At 42.2% G+C, this 20,016-nt stretch overlaps 1 protein-coding gene across 10 annotated transcripts in view; it reads left to right on the forward strand.

The window, feature by feature from the left end:
- Positions 1-20,016, forward strand: part of ELOVL6 (ELOVL fatty acid elongase 6) — a 115,024-nt gene that overhangs the window by 76,020 nt on the left and 18,988 nt on the right. The gene's annotated exons all lie outside the window — the stretch shown is intronic.

Raw genomic sequence — 20,016 nt, forward strand, 5'->3', positions numbered from 1 at the left:
AGGAAAGGGGCAGGAGTGAGGGTCTGGATGGGAGTGGATGCAGAAGCAGTCAAGGGTGAGGTATCTGGGTGATGGCGGTGCACTTATCAGCTCACCCCCAGATGCACATAGCTCTGTGCCTCCTTCCTCTGCTCCCCGGCACCACCCTCCACTGCTCTGGTTGGCTAGAATTCCCTGCAAGCAGAGCGGCAGAATGGAGCCTCTGGCAGGTCTGTGGAGGCCTCTGCTGCTCCCCCTCCCCTTCCCCAGGCTGGGGGCACAGCAGTGAGCAGCAGCAGAGCCCAGAGTCATTTCCTGCTCCCCTGCGCCCGCAGCAGAGCTCACAGTCTAGATCCAGTCCCATCTTGCCTCATCTGGCCTGCAAGGCTTGAGGCTCCACACCCTTCACCCCACCATGAGCTGGATGCTATGGAGGGGAGTCCTGAGTCTCAGGATCTGAATCCAGATGATCCGGATTGTGGGCTGGGGTTCTCCACTCCTGTTCTAAGGTATCAGTTTGACATCTAAAGCTGTAGATGAGTTTGACCTAACTGCTGCCTCCTGTCCATGAAATCCGCAGAGGACCTGCAGCTGGAGGCCCATCCATATGCAGAAGAAGAAGGCGTAGTCAGGGCATTCTCTGGGAGGGAGAATTTGCTTTGGAATTTGCTGCTTCTTCCTTGCACTCCACTGTCTAAACACTCATTTTCAGTACCTTTCAGGATACATTGCAAAAACTAATTTTCCTGTGTGCTGGATAATAGGTGGACATTGCAAAGATGAACAATTGCTAGGAAGGGAGAGGGATTGGCATTTTAAGTTGTCTGGGTTATGGTGAAGTTATATTAAATATATGGCTACCCTTAGGAAGAGCTCGTTTTTTTCTTTGTTATATTAAGGGCATCTCATACATGAGACTGTATGTCCCTTTTAGCATTTCCATAAGACTGTATCAAGGCTCTATTAATTTTGCTTCTGTAGTCTCCCTTTTCTAGAATAATGGCTCTATTAGAATAAGTTTAAGATCTATGCCTTTCTCTAGGACTGGCTGTAGACCAGAACATCTTAACTACATGATGTAATTGTTCTGCATAAGATGAAAGGGGGAGAGGGAGAAAGGAGGCCAAGATCCCATAAACAGATAATAAATGGTTGATCATGCGCTGAATGGGTTGGGAATTTTCCATTGATATGAATTCCTGACTGAAAATGCTGTTTTTTCCAAATAGAGTTTTTTCTGGGAAAAAAAAAAAAACAATTTTGCTGGAAAAAATAAATCAGTTTTCCACTGGGGAGTATCAAAATGATGGTTCCCTAATTCTAATTTCACTGTTTGTCTGCAGAAAGGCAGTGAAATTGGCAAAAATTTTCCAAGAAGGCTGCCAAGGCTGAGCACCCTGATTCTCTCCCTCCTGCACTTTCAGTCTTGCCCACCCAGTGATGAGGCCTGGAGATGGGAGGCCCAGCCTGTGCTTCCTGTCTTCCAGAGCTTGTGTTCTGCATCAGTCACAAATGAAAAAAGAACTGCATGAGCTCCAGCACCGTTTATCACAAATTAAGCACTGTACCTAGCTCTGGAACCACACAGTGTGAGCTCTCTGCCTTTCTGCCTCAGGGCATTGAGACGAGGGTGGGCTGCTTGCTTCTCTAGCTGCCTGTGCTGCAGTGCCCCTTAGTCTGACTTTCTCACAGCTGGTCTGGAAGGCTCTTGTCAGTTTCACTTTGTGCTGGACCCCATCTGTTTCCCTTGAGGAGCCTCACAGGCAGGCAACTAGGAAGCAAAATAGTCCCCATTTTGATTCTCTCAAAAGATAATTTTCCTTGACATCCCATCTCATGAAATCATTCATGTTTTCTACATTTTTAACCGAGCCCAGTGCTCCAAAAAATGCAACATTTTTTTTGTGGGAGGAAAAAATTCTCCTTTTCTGTCCAACTCTAAATATGAGGCTTCCATGTTGAGGCTTCCATGTTTAATTATGCGGCTTCCATGTCAACACAAAAAGAACCACTTGCCTCCAGAGAGAAGGAATCCATATTAATACATAAAACTTGGGTGAAGAGTTCTTATTAAACTACTTTTCAGTGTCTCTTCTCTTGATGCACAATTTCCAGTTCCATCCATAGGGCTTTCAGTCACTCCCACTTTCATCCGTGTGTGCTACATTTAATCCAGGGCTGCTAATGCTGCAATCTTTGCCAGTGATTTTTATGCTTTTGCTAGTCTCCCCAGAGGAATGAGGACCACAAAGTAAATATGAGCCAACAATCTGAAACAATTGTGAAAAAAGGTTAATATCATTTTGAGGTGTCTTAATAGGAGTGTTGTACGTAAGACATGAGAAGTAGTAGTTCGGCTGTAGGCAGTAACACATGGTATGAAAGGAAAAAGTCAGCTGCAAAATTTCAGGAACAGTGGGTTGTAGCTGAACCTTCTCTTATGCATACAGAATCCAATCTGCTGTATGAAAAATATTTCTTTTTATGTAGTACTTCTCCTGGGCTTTTCTTGCTTTCTGTTGAAATTATATTACTTTTATTATATCACTCAGAGATTTTAATAATCTTTGTCCTTATATGCTATGAATTTGTTATCAAATATGAGCAAAATCTGATAGAGTACTTCTTGGTACAATTTCAAGGCCTATGCAAACCATGTTTTGGGTTTGTTTTAAATGGGTTTCTTGCTCACGCCTGACATTTTACCTTCTCAAACTATCACCAGAAATATTAACACTTCACTGAGACTGAACAAATTGTATTCTAGAATAAAACAGGAAATATTGTCTGCCTGGCAATGAGTTGGTCATTCTTAAGGCTACATCAATGTGTCTTTTCATGCCAAGATCACTGAAATATGGTGGTATCTACAATAGGAAAGTAGATGTGCTTCAAAAAATAAACAGCAATAAGATACAAATTATTGAGAGCTTACTGAGATGTTATTAATTTGGTCAAGGGTGAATTTGAGTCATGGAATATAAAATTGCAGGGCTGAAAAGGACCTTAAGAGTTCATCAAGTGCAGCTCCTATCTTGAGGAACAAGTAAACGTTAACCATCCCAACAGATGTTTGTTGAACCTGTTCTTAAAAGCTTACAGTGTTCAAGAATCCATGATCTTCCTTGGAATCTTATTCTATGACATAACAGTATTTATAATTAGAAAGCTTTCTCCTAATGTATAATCTGAATCTTCATTGTTAGAGCTTAAGCTCATTCCTTTTTTGTCCTGCCATTAATGGACATGGGGAAAAATTTCTCATCTTCCTTTTCATAATAGCCCTTAATATGTTTGAAAACTGTTGCTGGATTCCCCTCAGTCTTTTTGCAAGAGTAAACCTGACCAATATTTTTAGCCTTTGCTCACAGGTTTTATTTCTCTCTTTTGGACTCTCCAGTTGGTTCACGTCTTTCTGAGGGTGTAGTACCCAGATTAAGACACAGTACTTCAACCTGGGCCTCACTGGTGCTGAGCAAAGTGGAATAATTGCCTTCTGTGTTTGTGACATACAATATCCCTTTTAACAGCCCCCAGAATGATATGCAACTGCATCACATTGCTGGTTTACTCAATTTGTGATCTACTATAACTGTAATTTTATGGCAGCACTGCTGCCTAATTGTTCTCCATTTTGTAGTTGCGGATTTGATTTTTTTTTTTCCTTCCTAAGCATAGAACATTTTAATAGTCTTGAATGAATTTCATCTTGTTGGTTTCAGACCAGTTCTCCAGTTCAGCAAGATCACTTTGAATCCTAATCCTTTCTTCCAAAGTGCTAGCAACCCCTCCGAGCCTAGTGCCATCTGTAATGTATGAACATTCTGTCCTCTCCCATATCCAAGTCATTAATCAAATTATTGAATAGCACTAAACACAGGACTGAGCCTGAGGCACCCCACTAAATGCATCTTCTTATCTTAACAGCAAACCATTGTTAACTACTTTCTGAGTATTGTTTTTCCAAACAGTTATGGACCCACCTTATAGTGATTTCATTTAGACTGTATCCCTTGTTTGCTTATGAGACTGTCACATCGTGTCAAGCCTTAATAAGCCCAAGATAGTGTATTCCACATCCACTGAAGTGGTGAACCCATCAATGCCAGTAGCAAGCAGCATTTTTGGAAGGTGAAAATTGCCTTTTTTTTTTTTTAAAATGTTGCCAATTTCCAAACACTTGTCTCAGCTGTGAGGTGATTTTTGCAGTAAAAATAGTTTTACTGTAACAACAACTAGAGCCACATTTTTTTCCCATTTTGAAACAACAAAACCGTGATTGTTCATGTTTTCCCAATAACGAAGACATCTGGTTTCCACTCACAGGCCTATTCATCCATTTCAAGTGTGAAAAACTTAAGAGCAATTCTTAGGTGCTGTCTACAATTATTTTAGTCTTATTTCATTTCATCCACACATTATAATTGCATGCTCTGGATGTCCCCAGCCAATCTTAATTCTGCCTCATTCGCCTGCTTGGAATGGCCTCATTACCATGCCCCCTCTGACAGGAGGGGGCATGTGTAGAAGCAGCCTAAGATATATATGTATAGATGACATACTATTTAATGAACACAACGATGATATAGTTGGCATCACAGGCACTTGGTGGAATTATAGGCTTGACTGGAATATTAGTACAAAAGGGTACAGCTTGCTGAGGAAGAAAAGGCAGGGGGGAAAGGGAGGAGGTGTTATCTTATACACTCATCCCTCACCATATGAGCACAATTGGTTCCCAACTTCCTGCTTGTAGGTGAAAACTTGTAAGAGGGACGTTAAATTACCATTTAAATACATGTAAAAGTGTCTGATTGGTTCCTAATGCTCCAAACTCAGCGAAGCAGTGGCAGCAGGTGATGCTGCTTTGGAAAGTAAGTGGACCTTGGGCTCGGGGGTTTGAAGAGGGTTAAAGGCTGGGGGCAGTTTGGTACCATAAGTGGGAGGGAGGGTTAAAACCTGCAGGCAGCTCCGGTGGAGGAGGTGGTGGCTTGTTCCTCCCAGCTGCCGCAGAGGTGCCGGGAGGGGGGAAAGGGGGGAACAGGGTGAAACGGGCAGGAAGGTTCAGAAGGGGAGGGGGTGGGTGTTGGGAGCGGGTGGGGGGGTTGCGTGGGGAGCTGTGGGCTGGGGGAATGTTGGGACCAGGCTGGGTGGGACTGAGGATCTCCCCGCACCCCTGCCAGGGATCCCGCGGCCAGCTTGTGTGAGTGGGGGAGGTTCACTCAGATAGTGAACAGTGGTAAGTATGTGCATCCCTCGTTTTAGCGAGCATTCATAAGCAGAGTAGTTGTTAAACAAGGGATGAGTGTGTATTACAAGTGCATACACTTTGACTAAGGTTGAGATGGATAAAGATTAAAAAAATGGGTAAAAAAAACAATGATAATGTCATGGTCGGGTGTGCTGCAGAGTACCTAACCAGGAAGAAGAAGCAGGTGAGACATTTTTAAACAGAATCACCAAGCACATGGTGAAAATGGGGGATTTCAACTATTCAGACATCTGTTGGGAAAATAACACAGCAGGAAACAGTTTATCCAACAAGTTCTTGGAATGTATTGGAGGCAATTTTTTATTTAAGAAGTTGGAGAAAGCTGTGAAGGGAGAGGCTGTCCTAGATTTGATTTTAACAAATAAGAACTGGTTGAAAATTGGAAAATGAGGCATCTGAGATGAAAATGATCATGAGGCAGGGAGGGGAAGAACTATAACAGAAAATGTGGATTTGGGAGAAGTACTAAGTGACTTCTTTTGTTTAAATTTCTGTCCAAGAGCTGAGCAGTGATCAGAAATCTAACATAGCAAAGGCCAGTGAAAATGAGAGCGGATCAGTGGCTAAAATAGCGAAAGAACATGTTAAAACCTACTTAGACAAGATAGAGGTCTTCAAGTCACCAGAGCCTGATCAAATATATCCTAGAATATTCAAGAAAATGACAGGGGAGCTATCTGAGCCTTTAGCTATTATCATGAAAAAGTCATAGAAGACAGGAGAGATTCCAGAGGACTGGAAAAAGGTGCTGTATTTGCCTACCTATACGAAGTGAATTAATGGTAGTCTAGGGAATACGGAAAAGTCAGCTTAACTTCAGTACCCAAAAATATAATAGAGAAAATAATTAAGCAATCAATTTGCAAACACCTAAAAGGTAATAAAATAAATAACATGGATTTATCAAGAACAAATCATGTCAAACCCTTTCTTTGACAGGGTAATAAGCTTTGTGGATAAGGGGGAAGTGATAATATGCTATATCTTGACTTTAGTAAGACTTTCGATACTTTCTCACGTGTCCTCATAAACAAATTAGAAAATGCAACCTATATGGAGTTACGGGTTGAACCAATGTAGACTGGCGCTGTTGGGACCTGAACGGTGCCAAACAAAATATTTCAACATTTGTAATGAGATAGATGAGGCTGAGACACAGCAGCCGATTGTGGTGCACCCCTTTTGTGAAATTTCATGTTTCCCTGAGGGGACCCATCCCCCACTTTGCTCACCCCTGCTCTGAACCTACTATTATAGCATATAGATAAATATAGATACATAAAACCTAATAAAATAGTTTAAATAAAAGCCCTCTTTTTATATCAATCATTTATCAAACAAATAAAGCTATGCCCCCATTCATTAATTCTAATACTGCCTAAAATACAATTAAGCTACCACTACTTTGGATTCTAAAAATAACTTCAATAATGGCACCTCAGTTGCTATCCTGATAAGGAAATACAAGTAGTCTTCATTAGATTGAATTGACAAACTGAAAACAAATTAGACAAGGGTAGCAATGGAAAATATTTTATATTCATATTGCATATGAACTGTAGGAGCAATCAGGATAACAAAATGAAATAAAGTTTTGTTACAGATATCCCAAATACAATATCTCATTTATTCAGGTTAATACTGTACCATCCAAATATTTCTATTGTTATGGCTATACAGACTCAGCATTAATGTAATGTGATAGAATTTCCTGCTGTTAATTCTCATCACTCCTTGGCCTTTGTGATTCTGCATAGTTTTATTACCAGCACAGTCATATCACTGCTTCTTTTTTAATTGGATGAAATTATTATTCTATGGTTTTAAATTAGGAATAAATCATACCGTTGCACTTTTATGTTATTGGCCCAGTTCTCTTCCCATGCAAGCTGATTTTACCCATCCATAACTGTGCATTCATATAGTTATTCCAGATTTAAATGGGTGTAACTGGAAGGAGAATCAAGCCCCATAAAGAATTTAATCATGGCTTTGCCACAAGTAAAGGATTTGGGATTGTTGCCAGTTTGCTACAGATGTTATGGGTGGTAGTGGTTGAAAATTTTCCATTGAAATATTATTCAGTGGAAAACTAGGTTTTCAAGTAAAGTGTTGTAGGAAAGGTGTGATTTCCTTGGTAGAGTGTGTATTATGGGGGATGGGAGAGACTGAAAACTCAACCGTTAAAAATGGTTTTGACCAAAGTTTTTTGATTTTTATTTTCTCACTTTTGCAATGGGAATTCAGTAATGTTCTGGAGACCAGCTGTTTTGAGGAGCATTGTGGTCTAATTCTGCTCTCACCCAGGCCAGTGAAGGGTTGCTGTTGATTTCAAGGGGTAACATTCACTCTTTAGCTGCGTCTACACGTGCACGCTACTTCGAAGTAGCGGCACCAACTTCGAAATAGCGCCCGTCGCGTCTACACGCGTCGGGCGCTATTTCGAAGTTAACTTCGATGTTAGGCAGCGAGACGTCGAAGTCGCTAACCTCATGAGGAGATAGGAATAGCGCCCTACTTCGACATTCAACGTCGAAGTAGGGACCGTGTAGACGATCCGCGTCCCGCAACGTCGAAATTGCTGGGTCCTCCATGGCGGCCATCAGCTGGGGGGTTGAGAGATGCTCTCTCTCCAGCCCCTGCGGGGCTCTATGGTCACCGTGGGCAGCAGCCCTTAGCCCAGGGCTTCTGGCTGCTTCTGCGGCAGCTGGGGATCTGTGCTGCAGGCACAGGGTCTGCAACCAGTTGTCAGCTCTGTGTATCTTGTGTTGTTTAGTGCAAGTGTGTCTGGGAGGGGCCCTTTAAGGGAGCGGCTGGCTGTTGAGTCCGCCCTGTGACCCTGTCTGCAGCTGTGCCTGGCATCCCTATTTCGATGTGTGCTACTTTGACGTGTAGACGTTCCCTCGCTGCGCCTATTTCGATGTTGGGCTGAGCAACGTCGAAGTTGAACATCGACGTTGCCGGCCCTGGAGGACGTGTAGACGTTATTCATCAAAATAGACTATTTCGATGTTGCAACATCGAAATAAGCTATTTCGATGTTGGCTGCACGTGTAGACGTAGCCTTTGAGTCATATTGTACTTGCCAAACACTTCTACTGAAGTCTATGGGAGCACCTGCAAAGCATTACTTAACAAGAGTAAGACTATCAGAATGTGATCCAATGACGAGAGCATTAGATAATATATTTTAAATGAGAAATTAAAAATATTGTGGCTACTTGAATCAGGAAGAGAACTGCACTTACATGAATGGGACTTACATATTGGAAATTAGCCACTGTAGTTGTATGTGTCTGTGGGGGGAACTTAGGCGCCTTGGTCAACCTGGATATGTAGTCCATGGTCTGTCAAATTAACCATTGACAGGTGCAGATGGAAGAGAAGAAACCTGTGAAACAGAAGTCACCAGGTATCTTCTGCAGAACAGAGGCCCAAAAGATTATATCTTTATAGAATTTCATTGGAACAAATACTGACAACTCTTTAAAGTGTAAAACTGTTATGACTCAGTTGGTTTGTTTATGAGCCTGTTAATTTGATAATCTCAAACTGTGAGTTCCAGTGAAATGAAGACTAGAGGAGTAAAGGCAAGACATAAAGTTAGAGAGTTCTGTTCCATTCAGGACTTCTCTAAATTGCTATTAGAGTGCAAATGTATGGATCATTTACTAACTGCAGAACAAATCCCGAGAGCTGGACTTCTACATAGGTCATTAGGAGTTCTGCCAAAGTACAGACTGAAAACTAAGTAAGAATTTATAGCTCCGGCCCTGTAATTGCCTTTCATTTTATGGAGCTGAGTGGTTCATTACAGTCATATTATAACTTTTAGCTTCTTTAAGCTTCCTTTAATCAGTCAAATACTAATCTTCCGTGGTAATTTAGATCTTGCTATATTTATTTGCAGACTGTTTTATGGTTTTAGTGATCACTAGTCCTCTTGGGTTGACATAATTCACTGGTAAATCTTTTACTTTATTACTTTTGTTGCATTATTTGGCTAGGATAATTTTAAATTCCTGAATACATACATTTCAATGCTAAGCATTGCAGTTGCTATAACAACTTGATATGGTTGATCCTGTAAGAATCTTAATATTCTCTTGGAGAAAGAGGTATAACCTTTTTTTGGATTATTATCCAAATCTCCAGAATATTACAGTTATCCCAAAATTTTCTTGAGATAATGTTGGGACTGTAAAATAGTTTCAGTAATAATGCAGGAAATGAGCAAAAAATTTCTGGTAGCATTTATTAAGGATTAGTTAAGAGTTGTGTTATGCTTATGAGTTCCTTGAGGGCTACTTGAAAAATCCTTTAGCGGACTCCTTAATTTGTATGAGATTTCTTGCCAAACACTAGGTTTAAACTAAAAATTGATTTTTTTTCTAGTAATTTAACTGTAACCCACACTTGTTCACATGAATATTGTAAAATGTTTCTGAATAAGGTTGTTCACTTGCAAAGATGTTATTTTAAGAGTGCTGGAGAGTCACTGGTGCATACACAGAGGTTCAGTTATTTTCATGGCTGAATTAGTGAGTGTTATTTGTAAAATGATGGATTCAGGAAATAAATATTGCTCCTTTGAGATGCTTCCCACCTCTGTCAGAAATCCAGTGAGAAGCTTCATTTGACACCACACATGCATGACAATATTATTTACTTGCTCATACAGAAAGAATCAGTGGTGTGAAACTGTTGACTAGTTTCTAGGGCTCTACGCAGAGGATCCATGGGAAATATCAAATGGAAAATTTAACAGTGGATAAAGTTAATAAATGTGTCTTCCATCCTGGAGAACAAGCAGTTTCTTATTCCTCATTAGAATATGGTGAAACTGATGTCCCAGGAAGCAAATAATGTTAATTCAAAACTGGTCTCCAGCATGATGGTTGCAGCTGTTTCATCTCCTAGCCTGAAGCTGCCAAACCTTCAGTAACTAATGAGTTGTCTCTTTGATGGGCCATTACTTTTTTCTATGGAGTTACACTCCTATTCTGTTTCCACCAACTTCCTCATCTGGTGAAGGGAATATAAATACCAATTTTGCAGCTGTTAAAAATACTTTATGGCCCCAGCTCTCATTTGTTAGCTATGAAAATATGAGTTTGGTAAAGCTGATAAACTGGTCAGCTGCATTAAAAAGATCATCGAACACTGGCTGAGCCACAAACTTTGATACAGGCAGCACACTACAAACATGATTGAAATGACTGAAATTGCAGAACAAAAAATTGCACTTCCCCTAAAGCCAGTAGTTGCTTTGTTGCAATTCCTGGTTTCTGCCTGTACTGCACCATGCAGCTCACCTGAAGTAATACTCTGAGCTCATCTCAGATGAGCTGATATTGACACTGAAAATGCAGGTTTTAACAGAAATGTCAACCCTTCTGAATGATGCTCCGCTGAATGAGAATGTTCCATTTGTCACCACGAATACCATGGGACTTAAGGACCAAACGTACAACCAAGTAGTGGACGTATAGTTCTGGGCTGAAGCGCAGTCAAACAACAAACACTCTTCCAATGCTGAGTTAAATGTCAGTGCTCAGCAGATGTTTTCTTGCATGGCGATGGACCTCAGACAGTACTTCCACTATTGGGAAGAGTCGAGTGGTGTAGCAAAACCAGCTCAAAAATTCCAACAGGCTGCAGGAGGGCTTCTAAAAGCAGTCTGCATTTTGGAGCATGCACAAATGCATCTCTCTCGATGGATTTTACCTCACTTACAGTGCTGTAATTCCTGGTTTGGATGAGAATTGTAGGCTGGAGATTCCTGCTTACAAAAATATTGCCAAAGAAATACACTGTAGTTTGCCTGAGCTCCAGTTCTGGAACTTGGCAGAAAGGAGGATCCCCTATCATGCATGCATGAACTCTGTGGATGCCAAGAGCAGTGTCTAAACACGGACAGGGGTTTCAACACAGAAACAGGAATGGAGAAAGACACGGTTGCTGGGTGCTCCCTGCTGACATTCAGTGGATGACATTTGAAACCAAAACTTTTTTTTCACTTGCGTTTGTTAAGATGAGGCTGTGGCTCTCAAGTTTGAGGCTCCCAAATGAGCTCACTACCCTCCAAAACAGTCTCAGTTGCCCATGTCTATAATCAGGGAGTTGACCCCAAGAGTTCTTTGTGGCTGTAAAGTGTCAATCAATAAATCCTGTCAAGTTCACATGACCTTTATTCTGTTGAAACAAGCTAATTATTGCCTCTAGAAGGGGGGGCACACCCTCTACAGTTACCCCTCACCCTGTGGCTGCAGAGCAATGGGGGCAAGAAGTGAGGCAGGGGGTACAAAGCTTTCTACTGCCAGGAGAAGTACCCGAGGGCAGCTGTGCATAGGAAGAGCGAGACTTATCCCTCTCAAATGGGCTAGGCCTAGCAACTGGGAGCCATTGGTTGGGGTGCCCATAGCAGCACAGGGAAGGTCTGAGCCACCTCCAGAAAGCTCCTGCATCTGCAGGTGGCTCTATGATTTCTGCCTTCAGAGTCCAGCTCTGAAGCAGCACAGAAGTGACAGTAACAATCCCATGACGCACCCCTGAAAACAGATTTGTGAGCCCCACCCATAATCCTCCTTTGGGTTAGGACACTTGGTTGCATGACCAGGAAATTTCAGATTTAAACATCTGAAAATGTGAAATTTACCAATTTTCAAATCCTAGGGCCCTGGCCTAGACCATAATGAACCATGAATTTAGTAAAGCCCCAAATACAAGAAAGGGTTTAATCATGTCACTTATTTCTTTTGTGTTTGCTTTTTAAATTGGTGATGTTCTCTTCAGCTGTTCAGTGAAGGTCAGTGTATTGATGTGCTCCATGGGATTGTCTGACTATTGGAATAAAGTAGCTGATCCCTGTCATAACAGGGATAGGTTTGGGGCATCAAAGTGCATTTCCTGAGGAGTGGACTAAGGGTTGGTGAGAACAGACTTGAAGATAGAAGGGTTGTTATAGAAGTCCTATTTATGAGTTTAAAACAACAACAACAACAATCCAAGTGGCAGATGTGGCAGCTGGCAGAGATGAAGGGTTTTGCCACTTCCATGGTGTATGGTGGATGGATTTTACTCCGCTGTAGCATTAATGTGACTTGAAGTCTCCAGCAGACAACATTCATTGGTCCTGACTTAGAGCCAGTCGGAGATGTTATTATTTGGGACTGGTTCATCAGGTCTTGTGGCACTTGAGGGAATAACTTAGGCGAGGTGTTTTCTGATTCTGTTAATGTGAAGGAGAGAAGGAAACGGGTTCTAGGGATGTGGTGGGTTGTAAGTGAAAATTCAATTGACTGAAGTTAGACATGAAAGTGTTGTGGCAAGGGGCACTTTGTTAGAATCACATGAGAGTCTGTGAGCTGTGAGATAAATAGCATGGATGAAAATAATTGGGAAGGCATTTAGTTAAGGCAGAGGACTGATAGTTAACACCTCTGGGCTCTGGACTTTCTTTGCCACAGGCTTCTATTTAAAGCAAGCTACAGAGTCTCTCGGCCTGAGCTAATAGTGGTTGCAACTTCAGTGAGGTTGCAGTTGTATCAACATATACCAGCAGTAAAATTGGCTTACAGTGCCTCAGTTTCCTACTTTGTAACTTCCCTCTTCCCGGCATCCCAAGGTGGATTAAGGATTAAATCAATTTTACTTGTGAAGTACTTAGGCACCTTATAGATGAACAGATTTATTGGAGTGTAAACTTCCGTGGGCACAGACCCACTTCCTCAGATGCATCTGATGAGGCGGGTCTTTGCCCACAAAAGCTTATGCTCCAATAAATCTGTTAGTCTATAAAGTGCCACAGGACTTCTCGTTGTATTTGCAGTTATAGACTTACACAGCTCCCCTCTCTGATACCTGTGAAGTACATTGAGACCTTAGGATAGAGATCCTTACAGGAGTGAAATTTGTTATATTTCTTTCTGTTCCACATGCACTCTATGATCCCATCTCCCCAACCCCTCACCCTCCCCTTAACAGCACTTCTTCCTTCTCATTTTCTCTCTTTATCCTCCTAGTTCTGCCTCTTGCTCCCTTTCTTCTAGTCACCTGTCCTTCTCCCTTGGCCTTTCCTCACTTTCCCCATTTTGCCTTTGTTTCACAATTATACGTTTCTCCCTCAATTCTGAACTTTTGTTTCCTGTCTAGGGTTAAACCAGACCACAACACTCTTCTCATGACAATGAATATGTAGATTAGGCCCCGGTCTGCACAAAGTCTCCAAAGGGTTGTGAAGGGAAGGGGTGCCCCCTCCCCTGCCAGCTTCCGCATGCGTGGGGACAAGGATCAATCCAGCATTTTAAGTTGCGGGATTTTTCAAAAGCACCTTAGGTGCCAATCTCTTTAGGATTTAAATGGGAGTTGGACAGCTATGTGCTTTTGAAAAAACAATAGGCCCCTATCTGCATCCCTGTGCGCCTAAATAGCTTTAAAAAACTGCCTCTAAGTCCTCTGTCCACCACCAAGAGCTTTTCTCATGCTACACCCTTTGGAAAGGCTTAGCAGGTGTTACTCCAACTTGGATTCCACTAGAGCCTCTGAAACTGCTTCAGGCACATTGCCACCATGGAAAAGACTACGCCTATGGCTTTTACAGCTGCAGTGTGGTCTGTGTCTGCAGGTGTGGACGTCTCTTCTCATTACTAAAAAGATTTTTCTTAATCTTTCCAGACAGTTCCCCGCTTATTAATGTTTCACATTTAAAGTGTAAAATTTAGAATCATGATTGTTACTTTTATTTGTGTTACACTGGGAATTTCAGGCACCAAATGCGAGACTGGATCCGTTGTGCTAGGCACCATACATTCACACGTATTAGGAGAGCGCTCCCTAGGGCGACCAGATCTCCCTGTCCCAAATATGGACAGGGAGATATGCAAGGGAGGGGCAGCTGGGAAGGAGCTGGGTGAGCTGGGAAGGAGTTGGCAGCTGCCAGCCTACTATGGGGGCCTGGGGTAGCAGCAGCCGCCACTCCCCACCCCCCCCCGGGGAGCGGCAGCCACTGGCGCTCCTCTGGAGCCCAGGGAAGAGGCAGCCCCCGGCCCTCCCCCAGAGGCCCAGGGATGCAGAAGCCCCCGGTGCTCCTCAAGCCCCAGGAAAGTGACAGCTGGGGCCCTCCCCAGCGTCCCGGGGAAGTGGCAGGGATGCAGCAGCAACCCATGCTCCCCTGCTTCCCAGAGGCTCCAGGAAGTGACTCCTGCCAGCAGCTGTGCCTGCACAGCTGCTGGTGGAAAAGGTCAGTGGGGGAGGGCCCAAATATGGGACAGTTAGTCCCTTTTAAAAAATAAGTCAGCATGTCTTTTTGGTGTCCCAAATACAGGAACATCCTGCCTAATATGGGACAGATGGTCACTTTAATAGTCCCTGCGTAAAAGAGCCTGCTATGTAAATAGGCAAGACAGACAAAAAGGGAAAGACTGGAAGCATTATTATCCCCATTTGACTGGTGGTTATCTGTGCCACTGAATTAATGTATACATATTCAAACTGTACATATAGCTACATGTTTTAGGGAAGGACAGGATTAGCTCTGATATCTCGTAATTCACAGGTCTGGTTGTAGATGCGATTCTGTTCCATCTGTAGAAGAATGGAAAAGAGTGGAATTGAAGACTTCCTCGATTAAAGCACTCTGTGTGCAGGCAGAGATAGGCAATTTGGTGTCTGATTCTGCAAAGACTTGAATATATTCTATTCCCATTCACACCGATGGAAGTCAGGGGCTATAAGTATACCATGCTGACAATTAGAACAAATATATCTAGGTCTCTGAGCACGGATTGATGTGCCTACCTTCAGCCATTTCCATTTGAAAACTTTTGTTTATAGTAAACAAAACTGAAATACATTATAATGACTAGGCTTTCAGCTGGATTGTTTAGCGTTTTTAAAATGTTTATGACCATGTCATTATTCCATTCTTACTTTTATGTGGCATGGATCTTGGATTGTATAGTAGAAACACAGCTTTCTCATTTAAATTTTCTAAACTCCAGGCCTGTTATATTTCTACCTGGGAGGCAGAGGGAAGTGCCTACACCAGGGGTATGCAAAGTGCAGGCAGGGTGGGCCCCTTCAGAGGGTGGGCATTAAATTTTGTAAGGTGGGGCACAGCATGATTGTCAGCTGGGTCTCAGGCACATCCATCTCATTAAAAATGTTGAACTACGTTACTGTATTTGTGTCTGTGTATTCACATTTATATATCAATTAATAAAGGTTTTACATTCTACATACTTATTTTCTTACGCATGCTGAAAAGTTTTTTTTTTTTTCATCTGAACATAACCGAAATTTCTATCAATTTAGATTACATTAGACAGATTGCGAGGCCCTGCTAATTGCACGGATAAATAGTAGGGCCCAACGTAAAAAGTTTGCTCATCTCTGTCCTAGACTACAGAAGTAGGGAGAGGAAAACTGAAGAAAGGTGAGAATGACCCAAATTAATACTCTGCCTAACTTCTTCTGGAAAACATTAGACAAATCCTTGCTCACAATGTTAATTTACTTTGTTCTCACTTCATATCCAATAATTCAAGAGCATTATATCTCACTTCTTATACACACACATAACAAACAAACCCTCAGGTGGGAAAGTAACAGCCACCCACAGACACATGCACTTGCCTATTTATATATTTTGCAAATGCCAATGTGTGTTTAGTAGAGCCGTGTAAAATATTTGCACAAAATTATACATCACTCAGAATGTCCCTGGATTGTTTTTTTGTTTCAAATCGACAGCCAGATCACATTAACTGAAAAACTCACGAAGCAGTCTTTTGAGATCTCGTGGGTCAATTGTTTGTCTTGCTCTCAAATGCATGATTTTGCTGTGTATTTTCAAAAAGGTATCAAGTCATCGGAGTCTACTGAATACAGCTTTGAGATTTTAAGTAGAACCAAACCTAAACCTCAAAGCTCATGTGAACGTATTGCCCATAAAAGAAATAAAAATCTGTCAACACTAGTAATGAAAACTATAAGGCTTAACACAGATTTTGCATCATACTCTGTGACCTTACGTACGGTGGGCTGAACAAAAATAAGTTCTATATTCTTGTTAAACAGTGTTAAATGAACAGAAATATTCCTAGGCATTGGAGCTCCACAGGCACATATTTAAAGGTTTAGGTGCAAAATCGGTGGGCCCAAGAGGAAACAAGCTTGAGAATGACTGTGTAACTTGTTGGTTAGAGCACTCAGGCTGCTGGAGACCCAGATCCACTCCCTGGGCACCAATGGCACTCTAATAACTTATCTGAAGTGGAACATCTTCAAGCAGAGACAAGGGGTGGGACCCTATAAACTATCCCATAGTCCACTTGTTAGGCAGTCACCCGAGAGGCTGCAAATCCCTTTTCCCCTTAAAGTGGAGGTGGAATTTGGACTGGGGGACTTTCCCCTCCCCAGTTAGTACTCTCACCACTGGGCTCCAAACTAGTAGAAGTTCTTCTTGTCTCCCCTTTTCCATGAGCTAATGTGTAGGGCCCGATCCTCTAAGTGGCCTCTGAGCACACTTTCTGAATCAAGCCCTGCAGGCAAGTTAAGCAGAGAAATTCAGGAGTTTTTTGAGATTGAGCGTTGCACTGGGACTTGGACGCCTAAGTACCTAGTGAGAGGCTACAGTGCATGTGCATGAAGGCAGAAACATGGGCACAAAGGGAGTTATTGTGGGGAAAACTGTAGGCGATGAGTAGTTTAGAATGCGTGTCACATTCTATGCCTGCCCCACTGCAAAGTCAGTCCAGGTAAAAGAGCTGAAGATCGACAGTTACTGAATTTTTGGAAGATTTCTTCTGTTCTTGTCTGGGAATTTTGCTAAGTCACTAGATTTTCAGCAGTGTTCTTGTGTTAATTGCATGTCCTCTGCTTTAACTAAGACCCTGCACTTTCATGAACTTCTCTACAGCTCTGTGTGTCATTGCTTTTGCATATATACCTAGGCCTTCAGGTGTGTTGCTATAACATCACATAAGCAGGTGATAAAAGAGAGATCTACAGAGGTGTAATAACAGCTTCTGTATCCTTTACAATATTTATCTGGGTTATTAATGCATCTTTTGGAATTCATATGGGGAGAGTAGGGGCATGTAAGTTGAGAAGTAATTACACCGAAACTTTGCAAGTGAAATGTCACAGAAGGCCGCAGTGAATTAGATTCCTGCCTGCATAGTGCCTACTAACTTAGTGCACTGATTTAGTAGGGTAAGCCCTTCTCATTGATATAAAGGAGAGCACAAAACCCACAATGTTTGTATCAAAGGCTATGTCTACACTAGAAGCATCTGTTGACGGAAGTGACTGTTGACAGGGAAATCTCGACAAGCTCTGCCAACAGATTGCGTCTTCACACAACTTGCTCTTTCGACAGAGAACTGCCAGACTGCACTGCCCGCTGGTGCCAGAAAACAGAACAGCAGCTCGGCAAAGAGGGCTGCCTGGCAACCAGAAGCCTCCTCTGTCGACAGAAGTGGCTACGCTGCACTTCTGTTGACAGTGCTCTGTTTACAGATTGTTATACCTCAGATTTTTGAGGGATAATACTGTTGAAGCAAATGCAGACCCCTTCTGTCAACAAAACTCTGTAGTGTAGACCCAGCCAAACAGATCTAGGAAGGATGGCCTAGTGGACAGGGCACTGAACTTGGGACTCAAGACCTTGATTCAGACCCTGGCGCTGTCAATGACTAAACTATCTTGTGCCCCAGCTCCCTATCTGTAAGACCAGTATAATACTTTGCTCCTTTTTAGGGGTTCTGCATGGCTGAAACCATCAATGATTGTGAGGTGCTCAGATCCTGTAGGGAAGAGGGTCACAGAAGTACCAGAATTTATGGAAACAGTCTTGAGGGGAAGCTACACATGAGTTCAAGTAGTGCCAAGAACTCAGAATGTAGACTAGCTTTATGCTTACATGATGATGGTTCGTGAAGATCCATTGTAAAGAGTTGTAAAATCAGTATTTCTCTTCTGTTCTTTATTTTTAGTCTCTGGCAAAATTATTTAAACTCCTATGCTTGTCTTTTGAAGATGACATGCCGGGTTCCTTTGAGGATGGAGACCGAGAGGTCAAATACTACTTGGTTATAAAGGTTATTGCTTTGTGTGCATTCTCATTCTTGGACTTTGTTTACAAGAAACCAGCTACAGTTTGCCCAGCAGAGCATTCCTAAAGTTTAGAGAGACTTCTTACTCAAAAGCTGCATTTTTTTTAGTTGTACGCCAACCTCATTCATCAAAATGAGATGGGGAAAGTGAAAATAATGTGGATAAGCAGGGTTTTAGGTAAGGTGAAGGTTTTTTCTACATATTTACAGCACAATTCAGAATAAGGATCAGTCTGACACTGATTTTTTGGGTAACTGATATTGTACAAATAGAGTTTGCCTGTATTCCTTGGGTCAGTGCTTTGATTCATGCACCTGACAGCCAACATAATGCCGAAGAGTGCTGTCCTTTTATGGCACTGACAGGGTCTGAACCAATTGTCAGACTACAAACCCTTTTCTGTCCTCTTCCTTCTGGAGTTTAAGAACTTACTAAATTGTCAGGTCTGTTTCTGGGAGGCAGATTCCGATTCGGTGATTGTTGGAATGAAGTCAGTTAATTCCACACGGGTCACCAAACAGCCATAAGATAGCTTTCAGTCATTATTAACCTGCTCCATATTTTAACTGGTGACCAAGAAATTAGTCATTTATCTTTCTGCAGAGATTGAGAGACAAGGTGGGTGACATAGTATTAATTATTGGACCCACTTCTGTTATTGGGACAGACATAGTTACAGCAGTTGAGGTGATGTGAGGTAGTGGTGGGGCACAATGATCCTCAGAGTGATTCAGCATGGTGAATTATGCATCTCTGAGTTTTCAGATGATGATAGTCTGCAATGTTCTTCAGGCTGCTTGCATGGCTTAAAGTTCCTCAAAGTCTGATTTCAGAAGCACCAGGGAGCCACTCAAGTTAACCAGTGCTCTTGTTAGCAAGTTAAGCAAGTTTCCCATAACCAGGAACAGACCAGTGACTGTGCTACCACCACAGGGAGAGACAGAATCCTCCGAGTCTCTCTCCACTTTCGGTTTTCAAGGTGGAGTGTAAAGCACCCATGGTTTGCTCTCAGAATGGCCTTTTATCTTCAGCCAACAGGTAGGGGTAGGAAAGTGGAGACCTGCTCAGCTACTAGATGATGACACAGGTGCTGTTGCTGGAGTGAAGTCCTCTGAGAAATACCACCCTTGTAATCTGAAATGATCTTTTCTATCAATTGAGTATAATAATTCTCCTGGTAATGCCATAACACACATCTTTAATATATCCCATTTACAGAACAACACATAGCTTGCTGTCCAGACAGGTTAAGGAAAGGAGGGTGATTTGTGAGTCTCATGAAATGAATTCGTCTACTGCTAGCTTGTCAGTTCCACTATAATAATGAATTAAGAGCAAATAATGACCAGGTGGTGTATGAGACACAAAATGAAGCCCATCTGGGCCTCTATCAAAAGAATTTACAAGCTTAAACTTCTCTCTTAAAGCAGGTTCTCTACTAAAGTCCATGGAGTTCTGGCTGTGTAGAGGATTGTGCTTGCATAAAATCCCTTGCAGGATTAGGTCACAGAGAACAAACGGATGACAGAGTGCACTGAGAAAGCTAGAAGGGGAGTTGATAATAATAAAATATGTATGCTGCTATTAAACTCATCACTTGCGAGTAGTGAAGTTTCCCAGCCAGCAGGGTCAAAATTCTGTAGATT

This window comes from Carettochelys insculpta, chromosome 4 (assembly GCF_033958435.1).
Source record: "Carettochelys insculpta isolate YL-2023 chromosome 4, ASM3395843v1, whole genome shotgun sequence".
NCBI classification, from domain to species: Eukaryota; Metazoa; Chordata; order Testudines; family Carettochelyidae; genus Carettochelys; species Carettochelys insculpta.